Genomic DNA, 11478 nt, shown 5'->3' on the forward strand with positions numbered 1-11478 from the left:
TGTTATTGTGCCAGACAGAGTAACCCGACATCAGAGCAGATCAGACTCCAGGACTGATCATTACATCCAAACCAACAGTCAGTACTGCGTCCTCTCCTCCTGATTCCTCTGTAACTCACTGATATATAAACCCCTCCGCTCCTCTGGACCTCCCAGTAACAGCGACCAGTCAGACCATCCCTACACAGCAGCTGATACCAGTAGTCAAACCTCTCTGGATGATCAGGATATGGCTGATCCTCCTCCACTAATGTCACCTTCCTGTTGTTGTCAGACAGTTTGGGGGTTTCTGTTCACTGTGTTTGTGTCCAGTGTGAGTTCACAGGAATCTGACGGAGAGAAGGAGACACAACACAGCTGCAGTTATTAACCAATCAGCACTTTGATGATGACATCAGAGGGTCAGACTACCTGCCAACCTTGAAGAAATGTTATGAGTACACCCCCCCCCCGCACCAATCACCGACAGCCCACCACCAATATACGCTCCACCGTTGCACTCACCAATGAGAAACCTATGAGATACCTAACACCATACTACATCATATAATTTCACCAATCAAGATTTTTTAGTTACTCCATAACCATATACAAGTAGATCATAAATGTTATACAATTACTGATATCACTCCGAACATTGAATTGAAAACAAACATAGCCCATGGAAACTTCTTCCACCTGAAAATACATTGTTTGGCTCATCACTACCTTCTAGATTACAATAAATTATTATTACTGTGTAGAGTGGATGAATGGCTGTACGCATAGTGAAACTACTATACAAATGTTTTCTTATATCCTGTCCAATATTTTGTGCCCATATATTTGTTAGTCTAACCAACAGGAGGCAGAGAGAGCTAATACATATGCCTAAGTACTTCTGTGTTAAAGATGAGAGTCAGACCAGGTTAACATATAGCCTTCTTCTGATTACTGAAGGGAAATTAAGTAGTTTAAGTAATGATTTACTCATAAATCAACTCTAAATAGGCCTAAAGCAACTACTAAAAAAGCACAGATGGAAGCCTGACAGAGACACAATTATAGGCTAATAAATAACATGGGTCAGATATGCTTTTAAAAATTTGACATGGGTGACATTGCATTATGTCAGTTGCCATCACATCACATAAATAGCCTAACTGTTACCTTTATCTGACGTTAATCAGCACCTGGCCTTTCTAAAACCTTTTAGTTTTCTAGCCATTCCACCACTTTTCTAACTGCCCCCAACTAATGGGAAGGATGGCAGGTGAGATAGGCTAGTCTATTGACACCAGTGTTGGACAAGTTAATTCCAAAATGTAATACATTATTGATTACTAGTTACTGTCTTTGAGAGTAATTAGTTATATTACAATATTACGGTCTCTGAATTGTAATGCTTACACTACTTTTGCGTTACTTTTGAGTTACTTTTCACCAAAATAGAAGCAGAAGTATTCTTGGCAGGTAGCTTGTGAATTTCACCACAGGGTCAACAAAGTCTCATCTTTATCCACTTTAATCTGACGCTGCAAAGTAACTAAAGCTATAAAATAAATAGTTAAGTAAAACGTTCAATAGCCTACTTGACTCTGAATTGTGGTGGACTAGAAGTAGCCTAATAAGTAGGATTAAAAGAAAATTACCCAATTACAATTGAATCAAAGTAGCCCGGAGAGGCTATAGTTACTTTCCACCGCTGATAAAATGTAATATTACTTGTAGCAAGACTAAACATTAATTCCACGACATGTTATCTGTCAGTTGCTCGGTCACATTGCTGTCTCCACTGACAGGACACAGATGTTGTCAGGTACCGTCTCTGGTTCTGGTTCTGACCACGGGGAACAGTGTGGGGACAGCTCACTTCAACGCATGCATAAACAACTCCGGAAAATAATGTCCGTGTCGCAAATATATCTCTGCAGTCATTTCAGCCACTGAATTGTAACGTTACTCCCATCACTGATAAGGTTCTACTGTCTATGTGAGGTAGTCTGGACATGAGGAGGTGTGATGAGGTTCTATATACTGTCTATGTGAGGTAGTCTGGACATGAGGAGGTGTGATGAGGTTCTATATACTGTCTATGTGAGGTAGTCTGGACATGAGGAGGTGTGATGAGGTTCTATATACTGTCTATGTGAGGTAGTCTGGACATGAGGAGGTGTGATGAGGTTCTATATACTGTCTATGTGAGGTAGTCTGGACATGAGGAGGTGTGATGAGGTTCTATATACTGTCTAGGTGAGGTAGTCTGGACATGTGGAGGTGTGATGAGGTTCTATATACTGTCTATGTGAGGTAGTCTGGACATGAGGAGGTGTGATGAGGTTCTATATACTGTCTATGTGAGGTAGTCTGGACATGAGGAGGTGTGATGAGGGTTCTATATACTGTCTATGTGAGGTAGTCTGGACATGGGAGGTGTGATGAGGTTCTATATACTGTCTATGTGAGGTAGTCTGGACATGGGGGTGTGATGAGGTTCTATATACTGTCTCTGTGAGGGTAGTCTGGACATGAGGAGGTGTGATGAGGTTCTATATACTGTCTCTGTGAGGTAGTCTGGACATGAGGAGGTGTGATGAGGTTCTATATACTGTCTATGTGAGGTAGTCTGGACATGAGGAGGTGTGATGAGGTTCTATATACTGTCTATGTGAGGTAGTCTGGACATGAGGAGGTGTGATGAGGTTCTATATACTGTCTATGTGAGGTAGTCTGGACATGAGGAGGTGTGATGAGGTTCTATATACTGTCTATGTGAGGTAGTCTGGACATGAGGAGGAAAGGCCATCTCTCCCGTTAAGAAATCGTTCCGATATATACTGTCTATGTTCTGAACCTTTTTTTGAGGAGGTTCAGCCATGACATGCAAGCCTACAGTTATCTGGACAGCCTGGCTTGCTTGCTGAAGCACTGAATTGAATTAAAGGCTCGAAGCATTTGGCTAGGAGGGGCTATAGAAGAGGTATATAAGAAGGGGGGGGCAGGTGGGCGGAGGGTTAAAATGCAGCTCTGATTGGCCAAAGCTTTTCACTCCACTCCTCAGCGGCAGAATCAACGTCATAGATGTAGATTGCATAGAAAGTGAAACCGGAGAAATGAGAGATGCAACTAAATGCGTACCTAGAGAGCAGCGAATCGTACAAGCGTACTTAAGGGTCAAAATGCGTACATGTTGGCAGGTCTGGAGGGTTGAATGAGTGATGTCACAGTTCCATGAATGAAATGTAAAACAGACTTACACTTCCTCAGACCTGGTGTCAACCATCTGACTCCAGCAGGCTCCACCCTGAAGGGAGGAAGGGGGCATTACATCACTCTCTCACACACAGCTTCATCTGATCTAATGTAGGGCTGGAATTTACTCATTTATATTCAGATTTGGGCTGTCAATCAATTACTATATGAAATTCAGTTTAATTTCCTTTAAAGTGTCCAATCATAAGAGAAGTTCTTACTAGAGAGAAAAAAAGAGAGAAAAAAAAAAAGAGCAGAGAGAGAGACAGAGAGAGAGAGAGAGAGACAGAGAAGAGAGAGAGAGAGAGAGAGAGAGAGAGAGAGAGCAGAGAGACAGAGAAAACAGACAGAGACAGAGAGAGAGAGACAGAGAGACAGAGAGAGAGAGAGAGGAGAGAGAGAGACAGAGACAGAGAGAGAAAGAGACAGTCATTTGTTCCTCTCCTCTCTCTCCTCTGTCTCCTCTTCCTCTCCTCTCCTCTCCCTCTCTCCTCTCCTCTTCCTCTCTTCCTCTTCCTCTCCTCTTCCTCTCCTCCTCTCCCTCTCCTGGAGCTACCAAACCTGTTTCTGTCAGAGAGAGAACACACAGACACACACACTGACTCAAAGTCTCACACACACACACCCACAAAAACACCCCACACACAGACAGACAGACACAGACACACACACACACACAGACACACACACACACACACACAGACACCACACACACACACACACATACACATACACGTGTGCACACGCACACTCACAAACACAGAAAGACAGACACACCACAACGCAGACACACACACACACACACAGACACACACACAAACACACACAGACACACACACACACAGACACACACACACACACACACAGACACACACACACACGCAGACACACCACACACACACACACAGACACACACACACACACACACACAACATACATGTGCAACACGCACACTCACAAACACAGAAAGACAGACACACACACACACACACACACACACACACACACACACACATGGGTTTAGAGATAGCAGCTTCCATAGCAACCAGCAGTTTATCTACAGCAGTGGAGGGCTGTGTATTTTACACCTGGGCCTTCAGTACTGTTGCATCAAAAGACAGTAAACAACATAAGCATTCACCCTTTCAACTTCTTTCAAGATAAAACTCCAGCAGGGGCGGGAAAGTGCATGCATTGTGGAACCCATCATTGGCTTGTGTTTCCCTTGGGGAACATTTAAACTGGTGCACCTTTGTGTGAACAGGTGGTGTGAAATGTTTGGTGAAAAAGTATTTCAGTGAAATCCCTTCATGAAAGAGGGAACTCTCATTCAGACACATTCAGCTCATTCAAGAAAACTGGAGACACAACCGGTTGGAAAATGGACATTGTGTTAAATTGTTGCCAGTTAAGTTTATTTGTGTTGAGAATTGAGAACAATTGTCTAATTTGATAATTATATTTGGGAAACAATGATTGATGGCAAGCTAATTGACAATTGTTTGTTTTCATATTTGTAACCCAGTGGTAAACTTGGGTATTATAGTGTAATGGGAATGGGGTGAGTTATGATTAATCTCTCTTACTCTCAACAACGAGTCTCATGATTATTAAAAAGTATCACGCTTATTTACTTTAAATAACTAATAGAGGACACCTGATTGCTAAACAAGGAAATATTAATGTATTTTACATAATTAATGTAATTTTTTTTCATGATAGTGATTAAGACTAACGTTAAAGTTTATATTATTTAGCTAAATAATATTTCCAGAGGTTCTATGCAGTTAGCCTTTTTATTACTTTATTCTTACTGTTTTTATGTTACTATTTTATTGGTCATTTGGGCATTCACGGCTGTATAGTTAATAGTGATTGGCTTCAGGTATAAAACGTGGATATACATGTGACCGGATAAGAGACATGGGAGAAAGTGCTGGAAGTTTCTGCTTGTCTCTCTCTCCCGCTGGATCTGGGTGGAACACGGGACGCTGGTGCGTTGAGAAGAGGGAAGAAAAAAGCTAGAAAGAGCGCGAAAAAGCCGATGAAACGGAGCGGGAGAGCTCAGAGGAGAGGAGCCGCGGACTGGGGATGGTGGAGAGTGGAGAGACTGAGTAAAACGAAGCCGGAGACCTGTCTGTGGGCGGGGGCCGGGTCCGGGAGGGAAAGACGAGATAGCTAGCCAGTGGGGCGTATGCTGGGCGGTTAACCTGAGGATCCGGACCAAAGTTTTCCACACTCTCAATTTTTGCAAGTGTCTGTTCAGCGCCTCAATGTTTTGCAAGACCAAACAGGCCTGCAACGTGTTTTTTTCTTTGTTCAAATCGTCACCGTGAAGTAAACTGGAACGGGTGTGAATGTGTGCGTGATTGGGCCCATCACTGCATTTTCTAAGACTTGTTTCAGGACACTTTGCAGGTTGTTTTTGTTTATTGTTAGAGTTCTCTGTGTATTCTCGATTGTTAAGAAAGGGCTAAGGGAGGGAACTTTCAGACCATTTATTCTGGGGTAACAATTGTGATTGACATCATTGTGGTTCCCAGCTAAAATTAACACAAAAAACTATTACTTAAGCGTTAGGGAAATCTTTTGGTTATTTACTTTTGTATGTTACGTTAATATTGCGTTTGGGAAAGCTTTTGTATTCTATTTGCCAAATTCATGTATTCAAATAAACTGGGACGTTACCCTATTTTATTCTATTTTCTTGCTAGAACGAAAACCATATCTGGGTCTCATTATTTTTAACTATCTTAATGTTAAAAGGTCTTACAACTCATTAGTAACTTATTAGGGCACCTTCGTGGTACCCACCTGAACTACACCGAACCCAAGCACCCCCATTCTCATGTAAGTGACTCACAGAGTGGTTGTACATATTCAAATGTATTTCAAATACATATTGTATTTGAAATGTATAGTTTTCAGTTAATATATTAATACCATATTGTTGGTGAAACTTGAGTCTATCTGTGTTTATTTGATTTTGCTGGGAGAAGTTTATCCTTAGACTTAGTTAAATCTAATTGCTATTAATGATGTGGTTACAATGACTACAATGAAATATATTTAATTTTGAAAATGTCTTTTTAAAGTAATGAATATTTTTGTTTTTGCCTTTAAAAGGATATCAACCTAACTTACTACTACTGCTAGCTACAATCTTCTACTACTACTACTACTACTACTGATAGCTACAATGTTTTCTACTACTACTACTACTATTAACTACAATCTTCTACTACTACTACTGATAGCTACAATGTTTTCTACTACTACTACTACTACTACTACTAACTACAATCTTCTACTACTACTACTACTACTACTACTAACTACAATCTTCTACTACTACTACTACTGCTACTACAATCTTCTACTGCTACTACTACTACTGCGCTACAATGTTTTACTACTGCTACTACTACTACTATTAACTACAATCTTCTACTACTAGTACTGCTAGCTACAATCTTCTACTACTACTACTACTACTAACTACAATCTTCTACTACTACTACTGCTACTACAATCTTCTACTGCTATTAATAATTCCTCTGCTGCTTGTACCTACAAAATTAAAATCCATCTAAAACAAACTAAACTGGAATTAAATGAAAGAGAAGTCAGAAGAAATCTGGAGTTGTCCCTTGGGTCCTTCTGTCCTTGAAGAGGTCTTTTTCAAGTTTGGGCAAAGAGCTGGAAGTGTAAACCATACATAACTTGACAAAGTACTATCCTACAGCAATTAAATCACATTTGAATAACCTCACCATGACACTAGGACATTACCGTGTGGAATACGCGGATTTAACACCTAGAGACACCTAATACACTACTGCAGAGACATGAACTACACGCTGACTGAGGCATCACTTTCAAACAGTATGACAGGATGCTGCATCACATATAGTCAAAATGAATGGAATTACCTAAGAAACCAAAACAAACCCACAACAACCCGATAATATTTACACATAACGGTGAGCACAAAGCAATCAGCCACTGACACTGCTCTAATCTTTAACACCTAAGAAGCAGTAATAGCTATAAAATCATTTCACTGAAATGCAGAAAAATCCATTAAAATTAACAAAAGCTGCTCATCATGTGAAGAAAAATACATCACCCTTTTTTCTTTTTTTAATTTACATCTAAAAATCCAAACGCAATTTGGAGCCTATACAATATATAAAATACATATGAAATTGATAAATATATTTATTTTAGAAATGAATATGCCTTTAATTATAAAATATAATTTTCTGATTCTGACAATCTCTTTGCCAGCAGAGAAGGCCTTGCTGGCCCTGACAGCCAACTCTGATCTACAGATCGAGTCATAACAATGAATATTCTGATTAATAGTGGATGGGTGTGGAAATAACGTTATAAATGACGGGAAACTATAACTGAACATAGCAGAGAGCAGAACAGACTATGTGCATTTACACATTGTTATCATTAGATGAGTGTCTCATAGAAAAAAATGCATACAGTGTACAGGATTATGACTGCTGGCACCACTGCCACACTATCATTTACAGAGACCCAATAATTCCCCAACAGTGAACCTTTCTCTGTAGAGAAACATCAACATTACATCACTCTCACACACACATATATATTGTGTGTTTGCACTGCAGGAACTAGGAAAAAGCATTTTGAGGGACTTTTTGAACTTAAAGTCGGTACTCTCCCAGTACAAGAGGAACTTTATACAATAATTGGACCTGAAGTCAGTGTACGTCTCTGATCGATCACATGAGCCATGCAGCACCGGCAACTGACATTGTAAACCTCTAGCTGACTAGTCTGCTGAAAGAGTAGATTAATGCTTCATCCACACGCTCTTCTCACAGCGTAGAAAGCTTATTGCTTTGTGCTAAGCTAGGCTAAACCTGTCCTGGACCTCTGTCGAGTTGAAACTGACTTTATCCCGGAAAAGAGGGAAAAACAGGATGTTTCTTAAAACCACGGACGGAGATGTGTCCAAACTACATCAATTATTAACAAAAGGGAGTTATCAATTTAGTTCTTTTAGAGAAGTTCTCCTTTAAAACTTCCTACACAAATATCTCCTTTTTGTTCATCGGTGTTTGTACCCTGAGAGTATCCAGTCTCCAGAGAGGATCCTTCAGTCCCTCTGACAGTAGCTTCACTCCTGAGTCCCCTGGATGATTGTAGCTCAGGTCCAGCTCTCTCTAGATGGGAGGGTTGGAGCTCAGAGCTGAGACCAGAGAAGAACAGCCTTCCTCTGAGATCAGACAGCCTGACAGACTGCAAACACACAGAACAACACACAGGAACCCTCTGTCAACACGGGGAGCTTGCTGTCCAGATATATTTTGGTCCAAATTAAGAATGAATATTTAAAATAATCTGTGGTTTTTAATTATTCAACAACAAAAGTAAACAATGACAAATCTTCATGGAAAGTAACTCTGAGTCTAGAAATGAATGATTATATAATTAAAACTAATGTCCAAGTTTATCATATAAACAGACAGAAAGCTACATGTTAGTTGTTTTGTCAACTTAAGTTAATCAGAGTTTAAATGGTCATCAGTTGAATGGGTTAATAAATCCTGACCTAAGAGTCTCCAGTGTGCAGTGTAGACTCCTCAGTCCATCAGAGATCAGCTTCACTCCTGAATCCTGCAGGTTGTTATTACTCAGGTCCAGCTCTCTCAGACTAGAGGACTGGGAGCTGAGAACTGAGGACAGAGCTTCACAGCTTCTCTCTGACAGGTTACAGCCACTCAGTCTGGAGAGACAACAGGAAGGAAACAAGAGATTTATATTTAACTAATGTTGAAAGATATCAGAGTATTTATTGATGAATAAATCCCACTTACAGAGCTTTGTTAGAGGCTTTGACCACTGGCAGCAGCCTCAGAAGAGCATCCTCTGAAGCTGAGTATTTCTTCAGGTCAAACACGTCCAGATCTTCTTCTGATGACAGTAAGATGAAGACCAGAGCTGACCACTGAGCAGGAGACAGTTTATCTGTGGAGAGACTTCCTGAACTCAGGGACTGTTGGATCTGCTCCACTAGAGAACGATCATTCAGTTCATTCAGACAGTGGAACAGATTGATGCTTCTCTCTGCAGACAGATTCTCACTGATCTTCTCCTCCCCATCCATCTTTTTCTCCCCATTGATCTTCTCCTTGATGTATTCAACTGTTTCCTGATTCGTCTCTGAGCTACTTCCTCTCTGTGTCAGCAGACCTCGTAGGAGATTCTGACTGGTCTGTAGTGAAAGACCCAGGAGGAAGCGGAGGAACAAGTCCAGGTGTCCATTCTGACTCTGTAAGGCCTCGTCCACAGCACTCTGGTAGAACTGTGTTGATGTTGTTTGTTCTTCTGACAGCAGGTTGACTCCAGAGTTGATGAAGGTCAGATGGACATGAAGAGCAGCCAGAAACTCCTGAACACTCAGATGGATGAAACTGAACACCTGGTCCTGGTACAGTCCTCTCTCCTCTTTAAAGATCTGTGTGAACACTCCTGAGTACACTGAGGCTGCTCTGATATCGATGCCACACTCTGTCAGGTCTGGTTCATAGAAGATCAGGTTGCCTTTCTGCAGCTGCTCAAAGCCAGTTTTCCTAGAGACTTCGATCATGTTCCGGCTCTCTGGACTCCAGTGTGGATCTGTCTCAGCTCCTCCATCATACTTGATCTTCTTAACTTTGGCTTGAACCACCAGGGAAGTGGATGTACATCTCAGTCAGGGTCTTGGGCAGCTCTCCTCCCTCTCTGGTCTTCAACCGTCCTCCAGAACTGTAGCAGTGATCCAGCAGAAGACTGGGATGTGGCACATGATGTGGAGGCCGTTCGATTTCTTGATGTGGGAGATGATTCTGCTGGCCTGCTCCTCATCTCTGAATCTCTTCCTGAAGTATTCCTCCTTCTGAGGGTCAGTGAACCCTCTGACCTCTGTCACCATGTCAACACACCCAGGAGGGATCTGATTGGCTGCTGCAGGTCGTGTGGTTATCCAGAGGCGAGCAGAGGGAAGCAGATTCCCCCTGATGAGGTTTGTCAGCAGCACATCCACTGAGGTGGACTTTGTAACATCAGTCAGGATTTTAGTGTTGGAAGTCCAGAGGAAGTCGACACTCATCCAGACCGTCAAAGATGAACACAACCGGGAACTCTTCAAACCTGCAGATTCCTGCTTCTTTGGTTTCACTAAAGAAGTAATCAACAAGTTCCACCAAGCTGTACTTTTCTCTCTTTCAGCACATTCAGCTCTCTGAAAGTGAAGGGAAATGTGAACTGGATGTCCTGGTTGGCTTTGTCTTCAGCCCAGTCCAGAGTGAACTTCTGTGTTAAAGACTGTTTTCCGATGCCAGCCACTCCTTTGTCAGCACTGTTCTGATTGGTTCGTCTCTTTCAGGTGGGGCTTTAAATATGTTTTTATGTCTGATAGTTGTTTCTGGTCTGTCTGGTTTCCTGGATGCTGTTTCAATCTGTCTGACCTCATGTTCAGCGGCCTCTGCGGCCCCTCCCTTTGTGCTGTAGTTGCTGCTGGTGTCCTTCCCTTTGTTGTGTTGATCTCTGTGAACATCTGATTCAGAAGGGTTGGGTTTCCTGCTTTAGCAATCCCCTCAAACACACACTGGAACTTCTTGTTTAGTTTAGATTTGAGTTTACGCTTACAAACTCCAGCTTGACTTCCCTGAAAGAATACAGAATAAAGAAGATCAGTAAGTGATTTATAAAGAAACACGAACATACTTTGAGCCATCTCTGGAGACAGTATTAAGCGTCCATTAGTCCAGCAGTTAAAATCTTTAGAAATCCTCTTACTGCGCTGCAGGCGGTCAGCCAGCTCATCCTGCTTCATTCTCCTCAGGATGTACAATTCTGATCTTCAGAAATGCCTCTCTGCTCCTCCTCTGCTCTTCATCCTCATCTCCTCTGACTCTCTAGGCATTCTGGGTAATCTGGACTCAGAAGCCTGGATCTTCTTAGTTCATTCTTCTACAAAAGTGATGATGTTCTCCTCCAGCAGCTGGAACAGAAGATTATATGAATCAATCAAACTGAAATCATGGAATCCAAACATCACATATATGCTGTATGGACTGACAATACTCTGGACTGTATTCCAGCATTGAGATGGTTGTAGAATGAATAGATGTAAAAAGTGGTTATTTGTAAATGTACAGACCATAAATATGGAGTCCAGGTGTGTTTGATGCTGAGCAGATTAGCAATACTGTGGCTTGCACC

Source organism: Perca fluviatilis, unplaced genomic scaffold, assembly GCF_010015445.1.
Source record: "Perca fluviatilis unplaced genomic scaffold, GENO_Pfluv_1.0 PFLUV_unplaced_scaf_1, whole genome shotgun sequence".
NCBI lineage: Eukaryota > Metazoa > Chordata > Actinopteri > Perciformes > Percidae > Perca > Perca fluviatilis.